Source organism: Carcharodon carcharias, chromosome 10 (genome assembly GCF_017639515.1).
Source record: "Carcharodon carcharias isolate sCarCar2 chromosome 10, sCarCar2.pri, whole genome shotgun sequence".
Lineage (NCBI taxonomy): Eukaryota > Metazoa > Chordata > Chondrichthyes > Lamniformes > Lamnidae > Carcharodon > Carcharodon carcharias.
Window position 1 is genome coordinate 55,196,524 of NC_054476.1, and position 24,622 is coordinate 55,221,145.

The following is a 24,622-nucleotide window of genomic DNA, read 5'->3' on the forward strand; positions in this document are numbered from 1 at the left end:
TCCCGGGAAACATGCTGTTTTGATGGCATGCGGACACTCATTTGCCCGCCATGCCGTCACCTTGCTGCTTCCTCATGCCTGGCACCAAATTTAAAATGCAGCCACATGCATGCCTCTCAGTGCTTCCAACCCAGCACTGCTGCATAGAAGATATGGCCCCAAAAGGCAAGATGGCTACAGCCCCCCAAAACAATGAAGCATCCCTGGGATGCCATCTGGACACTGTTGGGACCCACCAGAATGTCTTCTATCCTCGCGCTGGCTGCAGGAGGCCCATCAGTGTCACCACCCCAGCTTGGGAGGCAGTGGCAGTGGTGGTCAGTGCCAGTGCTGCACAGAAGAGGTTGGCCATCCAGTGCAGAAAGAAGATGAATGATCTCATCTGTACAGCTGGGATAAGGCAACCATCTCATCACTCTAAGCTCACACACCCACAAGGCCATCACATGTTCATCTCACTCACTGCCTGCTCAAGGGACATCATCACTCACTCTCTCACATACACCCTCATATCTCCTTCTGGACATCTCTTCTGGAGACTGCCTCCTCAGCCCTAGCCTCTTGAGGCCACTTGCACAGATCAACATATGGCCCTCCGCACACACCCAGGGATACCCCACTTCCCCAGTAATGCCCAAGACCTGCAACTTCTTCCCTTGCCTGAGGCAACTTCTCCCCCTTCCCCAAGCAAACCTTAGCCCTGCAGCTGTTGAAAAGCCACTCCCGCCTTATGGCTGGTTTCATAAGTAGATATCTGCCCTTGAGCATCCTTAAAAGTAATGTTGTGCCACCTGTAAAGCCTGACACTGATGACCATGAGGGCTGCCCGAAGCAAGGTAGGCAAACAAGCCTCAAAATCCCAAGTGAAGTGCAGCTCACCAAGTGCATGTCCCTTACGTTCATTTGTGAAACACATCAGTGTGGTGCTCAGATGGTGCAGCGTGGGGGATGATTTGACAAGCTGGGCTTATAATGATATGCAGATGCATTAGAATGAAGTTCCTGATGTGAGGTGTGGGAAATGTGGCCCACCATCGGTAGGAAGAGCGGGTGATTGCAAACTGGTTTCACGACATCATGAAACCGATTTTTGACCTTCCCGACATTTTGTCTGCTCATGCCCGCCATGATGCCCGACACCAATGGGCATGGAAAATTTTGCCCAATATTTATTTTCTCAGTGGTCTCTATTAGTAAATCTTTCTTTTCTCTCTTGCCTATCTTTACTGTCTGAGGCAACATTGCAACCCTCCTTTCATGTTTTGAGTATGTTCAAATAAATCAACCCTTTGAGTTCACCCTATCTCGAGCTTGCTGTGGGTTATTAATAGAAAATTGGATCACAGCAAAACTGAGGGGCTGGGAAATAAGACCCCGCTTTTAAAGAGGGAAACAAATCAAAACACCTTTCTGTTTATGGATGGGGGGGGATGTGTGAGGAGAAATCAGTGCAGTTTAAATTAACCCCCCTCCTGTCTGTAACAATACAAATAACAAGTATCCTACTTCTGACTGGCTGGGATTATTTATATTCGGGATATATACACACGAAGGATGCACAGTTTCAACAAAATCATTTATCAATACCAATGTTGGTAGGGGAGAGAGAGAGAGAGATGTGTCAGTTTACTTCTAATGTCACTATGTAAATGGACAATGAGAAGTTCACAATTGTCCCTTATATTCCTTAGCCTCCAATTTATCATTTCCTCTTCCATGCGATAAAAGCACTTTGCCCTGAAATCAAATACTTCCAAGAATCACTTCCTATGACTCCATAGTGTCACATATTGGTTGTGCTGAAGTGCTATGCCACTCTTGATCCAGAATTTTAATATAATGATACCTGCTTGTTAATAGATCATGTACTGACTATGATAGAATGTGGCATCATAAAATTATTTCCTGTGTCATCTCTTATTCAGGCTGAATCAGTGACTAGATTAACTGTTCGACATTCCAATTTCCTTGCCAGCTGGCATGAACTTTGAATAGCAAACGTATTACGACAAGGTGGTGATTGAACCCCACCCTTGCCTCCCCGTCAACATTCATTAAGCTGTGCTGGGTCTTAAAGCCTCTTGTGAACTGATACTTCCTGGGTCTCAACCTAACCCATCACAGCTGGGCCCAAACCCACTAAATGCACAAGGATGGGATACCAAATTCTAAGAATACCATTTGAACCTGATTGCAATGTCCCTTGCAACATAGCCACAACATTATTGGTTGATGATCAACTATTATTCAGTCGTTAATCCACCAACAGTTTTTGTGATGACTTCTCTGATGCACTGTTCCCCTTTTACCCTGAAATATATATTTAAATGAATCACATTTCGGACAATAATACAACAACAACGTAGTTCAGAACAAAAGCAAGTTTCAATAACTGAAGCTACAAAACCAGAACAAATTAAGCAAAACAGGAGATGTGTGTGGATGTGGCAAACTAAACGAAGTATCATACAAATTCAGTGAATGAATCCAAGCATTTTTATTGTTTTGCTTCCATATTGGCCCCATTTGAAATCAAGATATGCTTGAAAGAGTAATTTGAAATATCCCCCTCATGCTTATTATCAGCATTTGGAACTCTCCTTTGATCTAACCTCCCCTTTGTACCTTCCCCAATCTGTAGGTTGGTGATTGGAGAGCTCCAAACTCTCTGCACAGGTAGATTGTATCAGTCCCTGATATTACACTTGGGCATTACCTTTGCTGAATCCAGTGATGCAGGTTGTATTTTAGAATCCTGCTCAAATGTCCATTCTTCACATGGAAACCTAAGTATCAAGCAAACTATTTAACCTGGGGCATAGCACAGCTAACCAATCCTCCACTGACATCTACAGGATGAGCCAGTAACCCAATAGTGATCAGAAGCAGAAACCCTGATTTGCTTCCTTCTTAATCCAAGAATACCAAGGATTGGTGAAGCACCCTCATAACTATGCCACTGAGATTAGCCATTTCAGCAGATACAGGATCAAATCTAGTACCTGCTGGCCTGTATAGATCGGTTCCACACCGAGAAGCTCATTCCCCCAACTGAACCATCTGAAAATCTTAGCACTTGTGTTAAGAAACACAAACATTTACCTCAGAGGTCAGAAACTCCAGTTCCTGGTGGGCCTCAGGATATCAGCCAGCCTGGAAGTGGTCGCATGTGAGCAGTTTGTCTATTTTTACATCTTTAGGCTGGGAAGCGGCCCTGCGCACATGCATAGAAATAAAGAAGCAAAGAGGTGAAATGGCACAAAACTGTAGGTCAGTTGACCTGAACCAAAGTGCCATTTGAGAGGTGTCCAGGAAGGAGGACACGGGGAGGGGGACAAGGAAAAGATCCCAAACCAGGGAGTGGGATAGAAAGAGGTCCCGGAAGAAAATCCCAGGCAGGGACAAAGACAGGGATCAGAGATGGGTCCCATTGAGTCAAGACGAATGACAGAAGCAGAGAAAAAGGCTCCACATTAAAGAAAGAGCTGCAGGGAGCAGACTTGAAGCAAAGTGGGCTCAAGAGAAGCCCAGGAAATCCAAGGGGACAGCCGAAGGTTGGTGACTCCAAGCTGTGGGCCATAAGGGCAAAGGTACCCCTTTGAAGCAGTGGTGTTCTGCTTGGCACAGCTGAAGATCTGAAAATGTACTTGGAAGATGAAGTTTGAGTGTACTCGGAGGTCCAGGGGTAAAGAGTCTCAGAAGGCGAGACTGAAACCCTGGAGGTGCATTCTTGTTGAAGCTGTCTGAGTGGAAGTGATGTTTGGAGAGAATTCCAAGGTGAGTTCTTTAAATGTAGAGATTGGAAACCCTTGTGAGACTGGTTGGCTCATGGTGTGACAAGCATCTGGGTGTGTTGTTGAGAAATCCATAGATGCTTTGCTGGCATCTGTCATTTATTTTTGAATGTGATGTGTCTGACCACAGTTCACTAGTTGGTTCACAAATACCGCATACTTATCCTGAATATTAGAGTATTAGATATGGTAAATTGTTTTATTTTTCCAAATGTGTTTGTGCCTGTAAAGGTATAGCTGGGGTGAAGAAATTTGAATCATTTTCCTGTGTTTGTATTGAGAGCTTTCCAGCCTTTTTGGCTGGTGTGATAGAGTTCATTTTTCTTGTTTTAATAAATATTTTACTCTTTGTGTTAAAAATTCATCAGCAGACTCTTATGAATTTGTTCAGTAACTTTCCATCACAGTTTCTAAAAAAAAAATTAGGACCTATCAAGCCAAGTTTCAATCTGGGATCTGATTTGTCCAGTATTAACATCAGCTGGGATTGTAACACTTGAAAAAAATATTTGTTTCAAAATAGAACGAACTTAGGAATTCCTTGGTCATACTCCTGTATTTCAATATATTCACCCCTTAGCATTCCATAAAAGATTAACTCCAGCCTTTAAGGTCATAAACTTTGTACCTTGCTGGACTCCACTGCTGGTCATTCTTGAACTGCCTTCCTCAAATTCCAATGTGTGTTTTGCAGGCAGATTGTTATTTTGGCCAAGACTGCTTTGTACATACCTATTTGATCATCTCACTTAAGGGATTTCCTTAGAGGTACAATTAATCACGTTGATGACAGATGTAGTCCAAATAATTCTATTTAATTTTACCACCTTTCTGTGCAAAGTTCTTACATCCAATTAAAATTCCTCTTATATCTCTTTTCCCTAGATCCACAATATCATTTTATCAATAGCCACTTTGATCTTTGCTGCATGTCAGGAGGATTAAGGAATCCAGTGAATGTTTGATGGTAAACTCCAGATGACTAAGATTGGGAGCGCCAGCCAAAATATTGACTAAAAAAGGATTGGAGGGTTTCTTTATGTATCTGGTTAAAGAATAAATGTAAATACTATGCTGAGACCTTGCAATGTGTTTTTAACCCTTTGAATGCTGCAATGTCATTTCTGCAGCTGAATTACAATCAAATAGAGTTTTTAAAGCCTTTTTAGGATTTTTTTCACTTTTGTAGTCTCTTTTAGGAAGGGCTCCATTCCTTCCTTTACCTCCCCTTTCCCACATTCTCACCCCAAGCCATGAGCCGCCCACAGCAAAAGGGTCGATCAGGCAATATGCTTCCTGACATCTGTCACCATCACTCTAACAATGGCTGGAAGGAGGTTAAGAATGTGGCTCAAGGTGACTCTCTCTTTGGTTTCACTTCCTCTTTGCAATGCTGGCTCTTTCCATGCTTCTCTTGCGTAGCAACATGCACTCCATTCAAGCATTCCTAACTGGCTGATGTGTACTTGGAGTGCACACCCCTTGCTGCATTTCACTCTGTCTGCAGCCTTCTCCTGGATGGCTTTGAATAACACAGATCTGCCACCTGGTGCCTGTATTCTTAAGGTCAAATACCAACAGGTGGTATACTCTTCAACCTGCCTCCCATCTGCACTTTGACCTTTGACATTACCACCAAACTTACCACAACAATTGTAAGCCACTGCAACTACATCATTGTGCCACAAAAATACTAAAGATCAAAATAACACAAAGTGCCTCCAAACATTTAAAGTATGTCAAAAATAGGTATTAAGGTAATGCAACATCTCCACCAACAAGAGCAGACAATTTGCACTTTATACTACATACAGACACACACCTGTCTCTGACTGAGACATCAAATGGTGGCAGCAGTACATTCCAACAGAAAATAAGATGAAATCACGAACACAGAGAACGTATACTTGGAGTGACTTAAAGGAAGCCATTACATCTTAAGTGTTTATAATATAAGAATAGAATCTGCATTCCTCGTAATGTCAAAATATCTCAAAGTACTTTACATTCTGGGACTCAGATTGAATTGTAACTCTAGTTATGTCATAGAATGTGACAGGTATTCTATGGCAAAGAATTTCTCACAAACTGCAATGAGATTAATAACAGTCAATAAGGGTTTCTTTTGGTGATACACTGAACATAAGTTGTTGTTATGCGTCAGCATCCACCGGATGTCCTGACATGTGCACGTGTGTTGAAATTGCCTGGGAAGTTTAAACTTCTGATGGGTTGATTTGTGTTGCCCCCAGACACTATGCAAATGTCTCTTGTGAAACAATGTGCGTGAACGTTTAAATGGGCGTATCTTAAACTACTGTCAATCAATACCCACCTTGATATGATGTGATGTATTAGTCCCATGACTTGCAGGCAGTTGGAAAGCAATAGGGTAAAGACCTGATGTACTGTACTTAGTCTCCCAGTGAATATTATCTGTATATAGTCTTATCTTCAAATAAAAAATCCACATTATTGTTTCATCAATCCTTGTGTATGATTGGCATGTTTATGCCAAAGAGAAGAAGAATGCAACATGGTGGCAGTTAGTGGCAACGTGGTTTTGAAAATTTGACTGCAAAATATTCGAGTTTCAACTCTTCACATGTAACAGAAGAAAAGAGCTGGTGTGAAATTGAAACAAATATCAGAACTCACCCTTTGTATGTGATTTTTCACCTCTGTATAAATTCTACACATTGACTTCAGTCTGGGATCGCACCTCACTCCAGCCAGCAGGCAATGGGTCCTGGTAAGATTGTTCAAATACGTGAGAGCTTAAATAGTTAAGCTTTAAACAAGAACAGATACTAAACAGCAGACTGCAGGTGGTTTTGCTTTAAGTAGAACTCCACAGACAGGAGAGTTAATTACTGCTGAAGTTAAATACTACAGCATGGGCTGGGAGGAAGAATCTATCCAGTAACAGCTCCTAACAGCTAACAGAAGCATGTAAAAAAGCTTTTTTTCACCGTTTGCTTTCATTTTTGAAGTCTGCAGCCATTTTCCCACCAAAATTACTGATTTGTGGATATAGCTTAAAGCCAAATCCTGGAAAAATCAAGAAGAGCACAATAGCGCCACCATTGCATTCACACAGTAACATATGACGAGCTAAGGCAGTGGCCACTGAAGGTATGGCAACTCAGAGCTAAATTAACACTAAAAGAACTACAGGAAACTTGCATAGCTGTCAGATGACATCAAAAATCCTGCAAAAATCAAAAATCAATTGGAAGGCAACGTATCTCCTATCTGAATTTACTTGGTTCCAACAACATGTCAAGCTATGTTTTCCTGACCTCAAGTTTCTGAACCAGACAAGCAAGACATAAAAATTAAAATTACTACAGACAATGAAGGCCTCCACAGGCTGAGCACATCAGGCCTGTCCAAGGATCATCTGAAAAATCCAGTTAAAATATAGTGAACACTTGAAGATCAATTATGAGTGAAGCTCAACCTCCGAACACACCATCTGGAATTCATATCTTTATGGCAACAACCGACAGAGACCATAGTCCAAATCATAAATAGATTCAGAGATAAGGGGTGTGATTGTGACTTCATGGCAGCAGAGCTAACCAACAGAATAATCAAGCTCAAGGTAGCATCTACCCCAATGGAAGCATTACAAAAAGACATCTTGGACCAGCCCAAAGGTTACAATGTGGAAGCCATACCAATGGGTAAATAGAGTCTACAGGCAAAGCATAATTCATCCACTACTGGCAGGATAGCTAACACAAGCAAGACTAGTAACCATTGTGGGTGGTGTGGCCTCGTGCATTTACCAAGAAGATGCTCAGCTTTTAACACTGTATGGCACCAGAGGGCATTGGAAGTGCCAATTCAGAAAGGGGCCAAAACAAGTGGTTCGACGTTATGAGAAGTCACAACCTGAGTCCAGCCAGGTACAACATTCCAAACAACCAAGAATGTGTATTAAACAGTGTAAATACAAGATCCATGAAAGGTCTCACCAAACTACACAGTCAGATAATGAGAATGGCCAGAAAGTCAACACACAAAGTAAACCAACATTCAGCATGGTGAACATCAAAGAATGCATTGGCACAGTTGTACAAACAGAAGCCTTTGCCATCATCAGATTATATGCCCACACTAAAGGGTCAGCATAATTTATAAGCAAAATTAGATGCCAGTGTAAGTGTGAACATCTTTCCACTTTGCATACTGAAATGTATGTACCCATAGGAGTGGCAAGTGATGATTCAACCAACCACTGCCAAACTCACTGTGTACAAAGCTCAAAGACTCCTTCCCTGAGATCTATTACACTCAAGTATCAGTATAAAACCTCAGCCTGGTCACCCCAGATATTTCATGTCGTGGACACCATGGTCCAATGCTGACAAGCCTAGCAGCATGCAGGGATCTAACCCTGGTTACCATTCACAGTGCCCACAATTCAATGGCAAAGGCAAGAGAACACAATATCACCTTCTCTGAACTGCCTCCAATGCATTTACATCCTTCCTTAAATAAGGAGACCAAAACTGCACACAATATTCAAGATGTAGTCTCACAAATGCCCTGTATAACTGAAGTATGACATCCTTACTTTTATGTTCAATTCCTGTCATAATAAAGGATAGCATTCCATTAGCCTTCTTAATTACTTGCTGTACCTGCATGCTAACCTTTTGTGACTCATGCACTAGAATACCTAAATCCCTCTGCACCTCAAAATTCTGCAGCCGTACTCTGTTGAGGTAATACTTTACTTTTTTATTCTTCCTACGAAAGTGAACAACTTCACCTATTCCTACATTATATTCCATCTGCCAGATTTTTGCCTACTCACTCAACCAATTATATCCATCTGTAACCTCCATATGTCCTCTTCACAACATAATTTCCTACCTATCTTTGTGTCATCTTCAAATTTAGCTACCATGTCTTTACTCCCCTCATCTATGTCATTGATATATATTGTAAGAAGTTGAGGCCCCAGCACAGACTCCTGCAGGACTCCACTCATCACATCATGCCAATCAGAAAAAGACCCATTTATGCATACACTCTGTTTTCTGCCAGCAAGCCAATCTTCTATCCATGCTAATATGTTACCTCCTACACCATGAGCTTTTATTTTCCGCAATAATGTGGCACCTTATAAAGTGGCTTCCGGAAATCCAAGTACAGTACGTCTAGAAAAGATAGGCAGGTTGGCAGAGGGGGTGGGGATGCTTTGTTAGTAAGAAATAAAATTAAATCGATTGCAAGAAATGACGTAGGGCCAGATGATGTAGAATCTGTGTGGGTAGAGTTGAGGAACCGCAAAGGTAAAAAAACCATAATGGGAATTACGTACAGGCCTCCGAACAGTAGTCAGGATGTAGGGCACAAGATACACCAGAAGATAGAAAAGGTGTGTAAGAAAGGCAAGGTTACAGTGATCATGGGAGATTTCAATATGCAGGTAGACTGGGAAAATCAGGTTGGTAGTGGATCCCAAGAAAAGGAATTTGTGGAATGTCTACAAGATGGCTTTTTGGAGCAGCTTGTGGTGGAGCCCACTAGGGAACAGGCAATTCTAGGTTTAGTGATGTGTAATGAGGCAGATTTGATAAGGGAGCTTAAGGTGAAGGAACCCTTAGGAGGAAGTGACCATAATATGATAGAATTTACCCTGCAATTTGAGAGAAAAAAACTGGAATCAGATGTAACGGTATTACAGTTGAATAAAGGCACAACAGAGGCATGAGGGAAGAGCTGGCCAGAATTGACTGGGAGATGAGCTTAGCAGGAAAGACAGTGGAACAGCAATGGCAGGAGTTTCTGGGAGTAATTTGGGAGACACAGAATAAATTCATCCCTAGGAAGAAGCATACTAAAGGGATGACGAGGCAACCATGGCTGACAAGGGAAGTCAGCGACAGCATAAAAGCTAAAGAGAAAGCATACAATGCAGCGAAGAGCAGTGGTAAACCAGGGGATTGGGAAGCCTACAAAGACCAACAGACGACAAATAAAAAAGAAATAAGGAGGGAGAAGATTAAATATGATGGTAAACTAGCCAGTAATATAAAAGAAGATTGCAAGAGATTTTTTTGATATATAAAGGGAAAGAGAGAGGCATAAGTGGATATAGGGCCACTGGAAAATGACGCTGGAGAAGTAGTAGTAGGGAACAAAGAAATGGTGGAGGAACTGAATAGGTACTTTGCGTCAGTCTTCACAGTGGAAGACACGAGTAACATTCCCAAAGTTCAAGAGAGTTGGGGGGGGCAGAGGTGAGTATGGTGGCCATTACCAAGGAGAAGGTGCCAGGAAAACTGAAAGGTCTGAAGGTGGATAAATCACCTGGGCCAGATGGATTACACCCCAGAGTTCTAAAGGAGATAGCTGAAGAGATAGTGGAGGCGTTGGTGGCGATCTTTCAGGAATCACTGGAGTCAGGGAGGGTCCCAGAGGACTGGAAAATTGCTAATGTAACCCCCTTGTTTAAGAAGGGAGTGAGGCAAAAGATGGGAAATTACAGGCCGATTAACCTGACCTCGGTCGTTGGTAAGATTTTAGAGTCAATTATTAAGAATGAGATTTCAGAATACTTGGAAGTGCATGATAAAATAGGGCAAAGTCAGCATGGTATCACCAAGGGGAGGTCATGCCTGACAAATCTGTTAGAATACTTTGAGGAGATAACGAGTAGGTTAGACAAAGGAGAGGCAATGGATGTCATCTGCTTGGACTTCCAGAAGGCCTTTGATAAGGTGCCGCACAGGAGGCTGCTCAGTAAGATAAGAGCCCGTGATGTTAGAGGCAAGGTACTAGCATGGATAGAAGATTGGCTGCCTGGCAGGAGGCAGAGAGTGGGGATAAGGGGGTCCTTCTCAGGAAGGTGGCCAGTGACTAGTGGAGTTATGCAGGGGTCAGTGTTGGGACCACAACTTTTACTTTATACATTAATGATCTAGATGAAGGAACTGAGGGCATCCTGGCTAAGTTTGCAGATGATACAAAGATAGGTGGAGGGACAGGTAGTATTGAGGAGGTGAGTAGGCTGCAGAAGGAGTTGGACAGGTTAGGAGAATGGACAAAGAAGTGGCAGATGGAATACAACTTGAGGAAGTGTGAGGTCATGCATTTTGGTAGGAAGAATAGAGGCACAGACTATTTTCTAAATGGGGAGAGAATTCAGAAATCTGGAGTGCAAAGGGATTTGGGAGTCCTAGTCCAGGAATCTCTTAATGTTAACTTGCAGGTTGAGTCAGTAGTTAGGAAGGCAAATGCAATATTGGCAGTTATTTTGAGAGGACTAGAATATAAAAGCAGGGATGTGCTGCTGAGGCTTTATAAGGCTCTGGTCAGACCACATTTAGAATATTGTGAGCAACTTTGGGCCCCGTATCTCGAAGGATGTGCTGGCCCTGGAGAGGGTCCAGAGGAGGTTCACGAAAATGAAAGGCTTAACATACGAGGAAGGTTTGAGGACTCTGGGTCTATACTCGATGGAGTTTAGAAGGATGAGGGGGGATCTGATTGAAACTTACAGAATACTGAAAGGCCTGGATAGAACGGAAGTGGGGAAGATGTTTCCGTTAGTAGGAGAGACTAGGACCCGAGGGCACAGCCTCAGAGTAAAGGGAAGACCTTTTAGAACAGAGATGAGGAGAAACTTCTTTAGCCAGAGAGTGGTGCATCTATGGAATTCGTTGCCACAGAAGGCTGTGGAGGCCAGGTCATTGAATGTACTTAAGACCAAGATAGATAGGCTCTTGATTGGTAAGGGGATCAAAGTTTATGGGGAGAAGGTGGGAGAATGGGGTTGAGAAACTTATCAGCCATGATTAAATGGTGGAGCAGACTCGATGGGCCAAATGGCCTAATTTCTGCTCCTATGTCTTATGGTCTTATGGTCTACAGGCTCACCTTTATCCACAGCACATGTTACTCCTTCAAAAAACTCCAATAAATTGGTTAAACATGATTTCCCTTTCACAAAGCCATGCCGTGTCTTCCTGATTACCTTGTGTTTCTCAATGTGCCCAGCTATAACCTCCTTAATGATCAATTCTAAAACCTTCCCCAAAGCAGACATCAAGATAACTGGCCTATAGTTTCCTGTTTAATGCCTCCCTCCCTTCTTGAATAGAGGGGTTATATTTGCTACTTTCCAGTCTGATGGAACCTTTCCAGGATCGAAGGAATTTTGGAAAAGTAACACCAATGCATCTACTACCTTATTAGCCACTTCTTTTAAGAACCTAGGGTCCATCGGGACCCGGAGACTTGTCAGCCCGCAGCTCTGTCAGTTTGCTCAGTACTGCTTCCCTAGATGTTATAATTTCACCAAGTTCCTTTCTCCCCTCCACCTCCCGATTTACAGCTATTACTGGAATGATTTTTGTATCCTCTATAGTGAAGACAGAAGCAAAATATTTGTTCATTTCATCTGCCATTTTCTTATAGTTTACTATTAACTCCCCATTCTTACTCACTGGAGGACCACCACTCAATTCACCTACTCTTTTCATTTTTGAAAGCCTGTAGAAACTCTTGTCTGTTTTTACATTTCTATCTAGCTTCCTCTCATACTCTAATTTCTTTCTCCTGATTAATCTTTTAGTTATTCTGACCAATCATCTGATCTGCCACTCATCTTTGCACAGTTATATGCTTTTTCCTTAAGTTTGATGCTTTCCTTAACTTCTTTGGTTAACCACAGGTCATGAGTTCTCCTCTTAGAATTTTTCTTTATAGTAGGAATATACTCATTCTGAGTATTTTGAAATAGCCCTTTAAATGTCTGACATTGCTTCTCTATTGACGTATCCCCTAGCCTCCTATCCCAGTTGACTTCAGCTAGCTCAGCTTTCATGCCCACATAGTTGCCCTTTTTTAAGTATAAAACACTATTCTTAGACCCACTTTTCTCCCTTTCAAACTGGATGTAAATTCATTCATATTGTGGTCACTGCTACCTAGGGGTGTCTTCACTCTGAGATAAGTAATTAATCCTGTCACATTACACCATACCCAGGATAATATAATCTGCTCTAAAGAAGAGTTATGCAAACTCAAAATGTTAACTCTGTCTTTCTCTCCACCGAGGCTGTCAGACCTGAGTTTTTCCAGCATTTTTTGTTTTCTGTTTTTGTATAATATAACTTGGTCTCTGGTTGGTTCCAGAAAGTGCCGCTCTAAAAAAACTCCCTCGAAAGCATTCTATGATCTCTTCATCCAGGCTACTACTGCCAGTCTGATTTTTCCAGTTTAAATGTAGATTGAAATCACCCATGATTATTGTTGTCTATTTATCACAAGCACCCAATATTTCTTCTTGTATACTTTGTCCTACTCTGTGGTTACTGTTAGGATGCCCGTAGACTGAGTGACTAGTGACTTCTTTCCCCTATTATTCCTTGTCTCCAACCAAACTGATTCTACATCCTGATCTGCTGAACCAAGGTAATCTCTGTCTATTGCATCAATGCCATCCTCAATTAAAGTGCTAGCCCTCCACCTTTACCTAGCTTCCTATTCTTCTTGACTATCATATACTCCTCAATATCCAGCACCCAAGCCTTGTCACCTTGCAGCCACATCTCTGTAATGGCTATCAGACAAACTGTCTCAGTCATCACTTGTCCATACTCCCAGGAATAGGTGATGCATTACTCCAAAAACAGTGGAAACTGAAAGATGCCCATGATTGGCATGAAGATAACAAATTACCAAACCTTAACATCAGACAGAAAATTTGAGCACAACACCCAACTCATGGGACATGGAAACCAGCAGAAATCATCAACATATACCCAAAACCAAGATCGTATCAAGTACAAACACAAATTGCATGACAGTGCGATGAAACAGATGCCAAAGCAGAACAATGTCACAACCAGAAACACAGAGAAACCCTTTTGTGAATAGAACATGGTCTAAAATGCAACACGAACAAAGCAGCCATAACCAGCATTGTGAAAAGAACAGCAATCTCTAGAAAAGTCCACCATAACTGAAGTTAGACAGATCAGCAAATTGTCCATACATTTCAGAGGCTTGAAAATTTATTGCTCTGTGTTAAAGTACATTCAGACACAATGACATTTTGTTTTGCTATCATTAAGGGTAAACCTTTAGCTAGAAAAAGGGGGATAATATGATGCATATACACCTTTAGGGGTCTGTATCTTAAACCACTGTCAATCAATATCCATCTCGACAGTATGTGATGTACTGGTCCCATGACTTGCAGGCAGTTGGCTAGCAACAGGGTAGAGATACTGTGTCAGAGTTCTGGGCTAGGTATGTGCCACTTAATATTTGCCCTAGAATTGTTATACAGTTTAATCTCTGGTGTAATTCAGTGATTAACAGCATAACTCAACCTGCCACCACAACTGACCTCCAACCCATCCCAATCACATCACGCTGACCTGACCTATCTACTCCTTGGCCTGATTATCCCCTGATACAACGACCCGCTCCCAACCCAACACCCACTCACCCACCAACTCACTAACCCACTGAAAGACTTGAGACCTTAAAAATTTACCTGACTATAGTAGCTGATGGTGTAATAAGGGGGAATGCCCTCTGCACTGTTCTTCTTCACCCGTTCTCTCCTACATTGCTCCTCTTCGTCAGTGTTCCCCTTGAAAGACTGTATTGATCCATTGCTGCTGCAGTCAGAATTGGAAGCCCTGCTGAAATTGCACAAAAACCTAAGTGCGCAGGGATCTCCGCAGGCAGCGACAATACGTGCAGCATCGCTGATGAGAAGATCTGGCCAAATACCTCAATATTAGCTCAGGGTTTGGGATGAATAGATGGTGCAAGTGTCAGGCTCATCATTGTGAGACCTGGGCTGTTTGAACTCCAGGGTCATAATTAATTGAGTTAGCCCAGATTCCCACCCAAATCTAGCACGCATGACTGGTGCAAACAGGTGGGCACAGCAGAAAGCCCCCACTGGACACGTCTGGGAACAGTACCCCACAAAGGTTAGTCTAAAAAAGGGCTGAGATGATCTTGACAAACCTGGGACAGGTGAGGCCCTTCTGGGACCCAAGAAGCACTCCTGCAATCAGGACTTGATTTCTGAATCTCAATGATTGCTCAAGACATACCTGTTAAGATGGTTCATGTGATGCATGCACCCAGCAAGTGACACAATGCTATTAATTGAATCTCACTGCAAATCCTGTTCTCTTTGGGAACCATGGGATTAAAAGCAAAGCTATTATTTTGACAGAAACGAATGTCAAAAATGAACATTAAAACCATTTATTCACAGCCTTGGTAGCTCCCCTGGCTAAGGCAGTGAACAATGGCAGTACTGAAACCCAGAGGTCTCAAGTCCAATCACTTGCACATCCTGAGTTAGCTGACCTAAGACAGGGTCACAGCAGTTTTTAGTCCCACAGGTTAGGAGGGGAAAATTGTACTTCTGATTACTGTGCAATAAGGCATACTGGAAGAGTCTGTGTGTCGATGCTGAGTAAGGATAAGATCTGGATCCGCTGTGATTTGACCCCTAGAGTCAAATAGCTTAACAAACTATTTAGGTTCGCTTTGACGACTAGTGAAGGGAGACCTATAAAACTTCACCTCAGTAAGGAGTCAATGACTTCAAGAATGAAAGATGGAAAGAGGTGAGACATGGCAGAAAAAACATTTTGCTTTGTTTTGTACAGTTTAAAGACACTAAATAGTTACATAATGCTTAGGACTGGTCAATGCACCCACAATTTATTATAACATGCCTTTAAGGTTTAGCATCATGACATCACTAGAAGGGAACTGTGTCCTGCGATCCAGTCTTAGTTTCACTTTTGACGGTGAGCAGAACACTGCACAGGTCTAATGTCTTCAAGCTTTCTACCTTTGTATAAATGTCCTCACGTTCCTAGTCTCAATAAATGAACTCACAAGGTTTTTATACAATTCTTTATGAATGATTGGTGCCTATAACATTATAACAACAAGACATGGTGCTCAGCAGTGGTCAAACAGCCGGGCAGCAAGATTAAGTACAGGGACAACATAGTGAACAGCCTTAGATCAAACTACATAGCATAAGATGCTTTGGTCAGGCAGCAACAAAGTTGAAGCATCAGAGAGTGTTGAGCACGTGCTGCGCTGCCTGCAAAGAAAAGCTTTGGAGACACGATGCTAAGATAGTGCTCAAGTAAAGAATTGGTAAGCAGATGGATCCCTTATGGTGAGATTGCAGCGCATAACCTGTCAGTTCCGCAAGTGGGATCGCGCATTGAGGGGACCAGCATGAGGTTAGCTCAGTCGGGGCAGGCAAGTGACCAGGGTGTGGACCGGATTGATAGCAAGTGAGGAAGAAACAAACACAAAAAAAAAACAAAGAAATGAACTTCATAAAAATTGGGCCAGAGAAGATTACGATTATAACAGGCAGAGCTTTAGAAAAGCACACAAAAACAGCTAAAGCGACACATCCCAGGTACTGGAGGAGAAGGAAGGTCAAAGGAATATTGTCAAAATGTCCACAAAATTCCCCAGTTTGAATTGGAATGCAGCCGACCTACTATCCAAATTTAAAATGTTTTAACAACGTACAGAGCAATGGTTTCTTGATTCAGGTGTGTCTGAACCTGAGAAGCAAGCCATAAAAATTTGCCTAACAATTGGGAATGAAAGTTTATGCGCTGGACATGTAAGGATTAACAGCAGAAGAGCTAAAGCCCAAAGATATGGACTACATTGGAAGACCGGTTCAGAATCAGATTAAATTTCCATATTCATCAACTTGAGTTCATGTCATTCCACAACAACCTGCAGAATCCATAGATCACTTCATCAACAGATGCAGAAAAAAGGGTATGTACTGTGATTTTTGAAACACAGAGCTAGCAGCCAGAATTGTTGAGTTTGTGATTGCATCTATTCCCATGGTAGCATTCCAGAAAGATCTGCTAGACAAGGCAAAAATATAAAGCATTGAAGAACTACTCAAGAATGGACACAAGTATGAAGCAATCCTTGCAGGTCGACGGAGATTACTGGTCCTAAGCACAACCCCAATTGTTGACATACTCACTAGAACAGCTAAACCTAGCAAGACATTTGGAAGGGATAGCCTACTGCATGCACCAAGGAAAAGCCCAGCTTTCCATCAATTCTGCAAAGCATGTGGCAGAAAAGGCCATTGGCAGCGGCAGTGCTCTAGAGCAAAGGCTGATGCAGCTATAAAGAACCGTGCACTTATCCAAACAGACTGTACATAACAGGTACGTTCAAGCAATATGAATGGCCATCTGGTATCTCATCAGAAACATATACATGAGGTGACTGACAAACCAGAAATTGGCAATGGTGTGTACAATGAGACGAATTGTGGTGAACTTATGTTTCACACTGTTAGTCTCATGGAAAACATAAATACCATTACACCGACTAAAGTGTCTGCCAAGATTGAAATTATCTGTCCTAAGAAAGTTGGTAAATACTCATTATTAGCTAGGGTTTACATAGGGAAAAGTGCCAGCAAACTTACCTCTGTGAATTCTAAAAGACATGTGTCCACAGACATGGAAGGCCATGGTGAAACCCACTGCTGTGAAAGTTTCAGCATACAACAGTTCACTAATTCGATGTGCAGGATTCTTAGTTCTGGGGTGCAAGTACAATCAATCCTCCTGGATGTCACAGATGCTCTACATTCTGGAAACTAAAGCACACTCTAAGTGCTCTTTACAGTTTATTTGTTGTGCCTAGAAAGATCAACACAGATAATGGTCCACAATTTATTGGTAAAACATGTCAGGATATGTGTGAGGAGTGGAGTATCGATCACTCTACTTCTTCTCCTCACTACCCTAGATCTCACGGCTTAGTAAATGAATGATTCACTCGGTAAAATCCCTAATTCCCAAATGTAGACACATCAAGCAAAATCTACACATTGCAATGTTACATTTGAGAGTGACACCTTTAAGTGCAACTATTCCATCACTGGCAGAGCTCATGTTTGACAAACTAGTGCATATCAATCTACCTACACTTATTCAGAAACTAGAGAGCAACTTGTAAAGGTACAAGAGAAGATGACAAATGTGCATGATAAAAATGTGGCACAGGGTTGTTAAATTTAGAGTTGGGACAACCAGTTCACATGCAGATTCTCACAGAAGGTACAACCAACAAAGGTGACAGGGGTTTGTTCGAACCAAGGCCTTATGAAATCACATAAAGGCATAATAGTGAGGCATAACCGAGGACAAATCAGGTCAATTCCAGCTCCTCAACCATTGTGCAGTCCTATTGCATCTAGGACAAGACCCCAAATGCAACCAGGAACAACATTCAAGAATGATAAACCCATAGGTCACCCGACAAACCTCCAGACAGGGTTACCATTACAAGATCTGGGCATACTAGCAGATTACTTCTATGTTTTAGGACTCATAGGTTCACCAGTTCTATACACATATGTAATGGTAACTAAACATGAACATGCGTTGTAAATAGTTATACTTGTTTGGAAGGGGGGAGATATTTAAAAAGAAAGGGGAAAGTTGTAATTTGCCTTTAAAGGATAGCAACATGACATCACTAGAAGGGAAATATGTCATGTGATCCAGTCTTAATTTCACTTTTGCCTGTGAGCAGAACACAGCGCAGCTCCGATGTCTTCAAGCTTTCTACTTATGTATGAATGTTCTCATATGCCTAGTCTCAATAAATAAACAATTCCTTAGGAGTGGTTGGTGCTCATAGCATTATAACAATACAACAAAAACCATGTGGTTATATTAGAGCATCCGACCGCCAATTGGTCCAACTACAGAATTTAACATACATGCACTTGAAACCAGGACTGAAATACAATGCAGAACTCAGCATGTATTGACTGAGATTTTCTTTTTAAAATAAATCTGTCCTTCACTTGGCCATGTAAAAACAACCAATCACATAGCGTCTTTAAAGTATCTGCACAGAAGCCTAACCAAACAAATATAGACATGGAACCAAAAAAAAGATATTAGGAGGGATGAGTAAAATGGTGTAATGATGAATCTAAGGATTGTATGTTTCCCTACAGAGAATTTGAGAAATGCTTTTTATAGGCACTGCAAGTTAAAGCATTCCAGGGTCAATAATTCCTTTAACTACGGTCAATCAATCAAATACATAACTCTTAAGGTGATATAGACACTGTGACAGAATTCAGCCACTCCAAGACCTTTGCCTCCAATCCTGGTGTGAGCTTGATGACCTATGAAGTCAACATGAGACCACCAAGGATTTAGGGAAAAAACATAGCTTCCAAACACAGGAGCATCAAGCGGTTAGAAAATAGTAAGGGGTCATTAGAACATAATAGTATAAAGTCAAAGAAATAAGAATAAACTGTATAGACAGGACAGCAGCAACATTCCTGTGTGTTCCTCAGCTAAGTTTGTAATTTGTTTTCCAGCATGTACAATTCTTGTGAAGCACTAATTCTTCCAAAATTATTTATCAACAGCACCACCTCCATTAAGGAAATGCTTAAAAATGGAAGTAAATCCGCTATTTTGTGTATTATAAAATAATAACAATGTTGCAATGCAATGACACACATTAGGTCTCATTTGACACTGATAATAAATTACTTGAATACTTGGTATCATCTTAAACCTTCAGTGTACTGCCTCCTTGTAGCAATGTGCGACCCAACATTTACACTTTCTACTTCTCAAGCTCTGGCACTTTAACATTAATATCCAGGGCAAATATCAGACCATCAAAAACCAGCAACAATAGGTTGATAAACTAACAGCAAGGTTCCTGTTTCAATCAGGCTGGTGCAGATGGCACCTTGGCTTCCTCCTCAACCTGCCCAGCACCATCCTCAGGTTCCGTCAGTAACTCTAAGGGCACTTCAGTGAACAGATGATCCCAAATTCTGCATTCATCCTCCTCTCTGACCTCCCTCTCCAATAGTACGTGACTCAGCAGTTTCAGATCAATATCTCCTTCCTGGGTCTGGAAAGCTTCTTACTTCATTAATTCATTGTCCAGGTCTCAATATGTCATCACTCGGTTTACCTGAATGCTGGGGGAGCTGCCACCTACATGGCAAGATCCTCCTCCTGCACTCCCTCCAGATCCGGGATAACATGAATATCTCCACCGTCATCCAAGTCCTTGGCGCTCCTGGGCTTGAGCCAACTGTCCTCGATCTCTTCTATCATTTGGATGAGTGAGGGGTGTCGTCTGCCCATCTTCCCTGCCGGTGTGCAGGTTTGCTCAATGACCCTTTGCTTCAATGGTGCTGGAAGATGCTTTGTGGCTCAGATGATTCTCCTCCTGTGAGGTCTCCAGGGACTGGTGGGCTCGTCGCCCAATCTTCAGGATCTGCGGATTTTCCTTCAGAACATCCTCCATGTCCGGGCTTGAAGCCCTTGCAAATAATTCATTTCCCCAAAACTGATACTTCATCCAATGTGCCATGAGGCAGCTGAAGATGTACTGTGTAGTGGAACATTATTTTTTTATTGAAGCATTTGATGCTTCTGATTATTGAGGCAGGCAACGTAGATTCCAATACATGAGCCAGAATCTTCTGTGCTTCTCCGTGTATAATAAACTTTGAGTACCAGGGCAAGTTTCTTGTAAGAAACAGTGAACTTTATATACAGACTCCAGGGGCAGAATTTTACATCCCATGTGGCAGGCGTGCAACCGACCTGATTGGACGTAAAATCGCGCAAGCAAAATCGGGTGAGCGTCCCCGTCATTGCGCACTCACGCGATATTTCCCTTGGCGGGCGTGCATCTGACTTTTACGCGCATTTGCTGACGATTAAGAGGCAATTAAGCCCACTAACGGCGCAATTGTCTCCGATTTTTTATGGCCCCTCCAAACTTATGGCGGGCGGACAGGCAAATCGGCCAGGCAGACTTTGCATTTTCCATCAAACCTCATCCAAGGGCAGGATGAGGTTTCCATTATGAAATAAAATAAAATAAAAATCTGTGGACAGCATTTTTATCATTTATATGTTCAGGTGCCTGATTGTGATCTTGGACATCTTTTCTCTGATTTTCAAAATTTTATTTCATGGTTTTCCGGTCTGCAGCTCCCTGAGGCAACTCTGCCTCCAAGAGGTTTTCTCTCAGTGCTCACCCATGCCTGTGTTGATCTCATCACCCACCCTCCTTCTGCCCCACCCCCCAACCCCTGCCAACACCAGAAATGCTGAATTTTGCAGCACATGCTTCATGTTGGCTTGCCAATTAACAGTTGGAGGCCGATTGCGGTCAGCAGTCTTTTGACAGACAATCCCAGGATCACCGATCTTACACACCAACCGAGCTGAAAATTCAGGCCCAGGTCAAGCTACATGCTTGTTCCCAGACTAAGGCTAAAAAGCTCCAACCCTAAGATTCCCCGCGTTAGGGCTGATTGGTCTATACGTAATCTCCATAACAATAAGAAATGGTTTAACTTAAAATTACTACATGACTACATTCCTCTGCCTTTAATTTTGTTTTACCATCTTATTTACAAAATATTTTAACCCATATTATGCACAATTATAAACAATTCATGCCATTAAATTTAACCTTTGAGGAGGCTTTTGGATTCGGGTGGGGCGATGCAATTCTACAACTGGATCGACTTGGACAGGAACTGCAGCTTCAGAGACATCCCTAGACAATGGCAGTTCAGAATTATTTACTTCAGCAGAGACACCTAGTATGTCTATTCTTTGTCAATCTGGCAGCTCAGGCATCGAAGTTTCAACTTCGATTTCAGGTGGATTAACTGGTTGTTGGAGGGTTTTTCGACTTCTGAGATGATCCATCAGTTTCCTAACAATCCTGTTTTCCTCTCCTACTTGACAAGATAAAGGTTCTGTTTCAGAGATGATTGTACCAAGGACCCACCTCAGTCCAGTTGCAAAATTTTGTGCAAAAACTCTCTCCCACAGTAAACTCTTGACCTTTACTGTGAACTTCATGATTCACTTTCTGACTACCCTGGTCCCTCCACCTTCCCCTCTAAATTAGGGAATACTAGACTCAGTCTTGTGTGAAGTCGATGCTTCATTAACAATTCTGAAGGTGTTAAACCAGTGGTTTCATGACGAATTATGCGATAGCTGAACAGGAATCTTGAAATTCATGTTTCTAATGCTCCCTCCATTAGTTTCTCCATGCCTTTTTTAAAGGTTTCTACTGCTCTTTCTGCAAACCCATTGGGTGAGGGATCATGGGGTGCTGTTCTGACGTGTTTAATCCCATTTACGTTCACAAATCTTTGGAATTCAGTAAAAGCAGGACCATTACCTGACACAACAACTTCAGATAAACCATGAACACTCAAACCGTGGCACAGCTTTTCAATGGTTGCAGACTAGATAGATGATCTCACTTCAAACACTTCCAACCATTTGGAATACGCATCAATAATCACAAGAAACATGGGCCTGAATTTTTCCTGCTTAGGATGGGCTTAGCGAGAGTGGGCTGGGGCAGTCAGGAGCCCACCTGTTGCCCACGATCGGCTCCGCACCGCCATTTTACGCGGGCAGGCCAATTAAGGCCTGCCCAGTGTAATGCGTGTCTCTGGGATCAGCGGGAAGGGGCGGCTGGGGGTGGGAGCTCAATGATGTGTGAAGGCTACCATTGAATTTGTGCTGCTGTATGGATGCAGAATGTCGTTGGAGAACAGGGCAGGCAGGAGGGCAGGTCGGCGGGGCTGTCGGCCCCGAGGTTTTCAGACAAGTGTCTAGCTGCCCTCCTGGAGGAGGCGCCTGCACGCTGGGATTTCCTTGTCCCAAGAGATGGGAGGAGGAGGCCCCCTCCCACCTTAGCAAACATGTCAGGAAGGAGATGACATCCAGGGTGATGCGCACATGGGTGCAGTGCCGCAAATGCTTTAATGACCTCTTGCCATTGGAAAGGGTGAGTACCGTGTTGGCATGGGTCACTTAGCACATTAGGTAGGGCCCCACCCCTGTCACCACTACACCCCCATCCCCCACCCTCCCCCCGGACCTCAGTGTTCTTAGAGTGCGTGGCAAATGTCAATGATGCAGCATCTGGGAAAGTGGGTGAGCTCTGACTGCTTGGAATGAGTGTCTTGCAGCTCTAGGGTTACGAATTAGCTGATCCCTGCAAGGTTTTCCTCAGGTGGGGCTGGCCAGGCTGCAATGGCAATGCAGATACAGGGTGGACTAATCAATGCTCCTCCATCCTTTCAGGAGAAGACAGCACACAATAACGCTGAGAGGCAGCGGACTGGTGGAAGAATGCCTCACCTTCTAATCTTGACCAGATATGAGCAGGAGGCACTAGAGCTGGAGAGGCGCCATGCACCTGGGTCAACCTGCCATGGCGATGTTTTGGTGCCAGGGGGAGGTAAGAGTGCCGTGCACTGAGGTCAGAATGTCCGTCATAGAAACCATTCCACTGTTGTCTGTATATTGATTGGAGCCTCCAACATGGAATCCCCATTGAAAATGGAAAGACGAGGGCACCCTGCTCAGGGTGCCAGGCATGCACAGTAACAGAGTAAAGCGCATCTTGAGAAGGCCGATGGTTCTCTCTACCATTGCCCTTGTGGAGGGGCGGCTCCTATTGTACCGCTGCTTGCCCTCTGTTCTTGCGTGATGGAAAGGTGCCATGAGCCACCTTTTGTGTGGATAGCCCTTATCGCCCAGCAGTTATCCATCCAGCTGGGCCAGAGCACTGAAGAGCCCCGGCACCTGGAAGTGTCTGAGGATGTAGGTGTTATGGGAGCTACAGGCTTTTTAACTGGTGGTTTTCTGTTGCTCCGGCATTAGTTGCTTATTAGTCGGTGTGCAGCTCAACACATCTGAATGAACTTTCATTTCTGTTTTGTTTTATGAAAACATTAAATGCTTGAGTTCTGAACAAAAATCAGGATACTTCATTACTTCTGCAGGTGTATGGGAACCCATGATGTTATGAGGGACTTGTTTGTCACTGAGATTTATTGACAAGTCACATAGTTAATGTTCCTAACTAGGCAAATGTTGGTCTCAGGTATCGAGTATGGAGCCTGCAGCCCTGATGTGTGTTGGAGGTCCATCTGTGGTGGGCTAGCTGAAGGAGCATTGCATCAAAGCCTCCTGGGTGTCCCTGCCTCCCTGGAGGTTGCCCAGGTCAGCGTCTATCCCCTCAGTGCTCTCCTGAGCGTGCTCATCCTCAGACTCACTACTGGACTCAACGTGTGCAGCCAGAGCGTCTGCGACTACATCTTCTTCCTCCACTGCGTTCCCCTTTCCAGCACCAGATTGTGGAGAGTGCAACATGTAACCACTATCAGCAACACACAATCTGGGGGGTATTGCAGTGCACCTCTGAACAGTCCAGGTATCAGAAGTGCATCTTGAGAAGACCAATGGTTCTCTCTACCACCGCCCTTGTGGAGGTGTGGCCCCTATTGTACCACTGCTCAGCTTCTGTTCTTGGATGGTGGAGAGGCGTCATGAGCCACCTTTTGAGGGGATAGTCCTTGTCACCCAGCAGCCATCCATCCAGCCGGGCTGGAGCACTGAAGAGCCTTGGTATCTGCAAGTGTCTGAGGATGTAGGCGTCGTGGGAGCTGCCTGGGTACCTTGCACAGACTTGTAGAATCTGCGTCCTGTGATCACACACTATCTGCATGTTCATGGAGTGGAAGCCCTTCCTGCTGACGAAGGCACCGGGCTCACCTGCTGGTGCCTTGATGGCCACATGTGTGCAGTCTATTGCACCCTGGACATGGAGGAAGCCAGCAATCGCCACAAAGTCCCAGGCTCACTCTGTCTGGCTGGCCTCCTCCATGCGGTAGTGAATGAAAGTCATTGCACACCTGAACAGAG

The 24,622-nt window shown here is 43.2% G+C and overlaps 1 pseudogene; it reads right to left on the reverse strand.

Moving 5' to 3' along the window:
- Window positions 1-19,580: 19,580 nt before the first annotated feature.
- On the reverse strand, window positions 19,581-20,171 carry LOC121282832 (annotated as a pseudogene).
- Window positions 20,172-24,622: the final 4,451 nt, after the last annotated feature.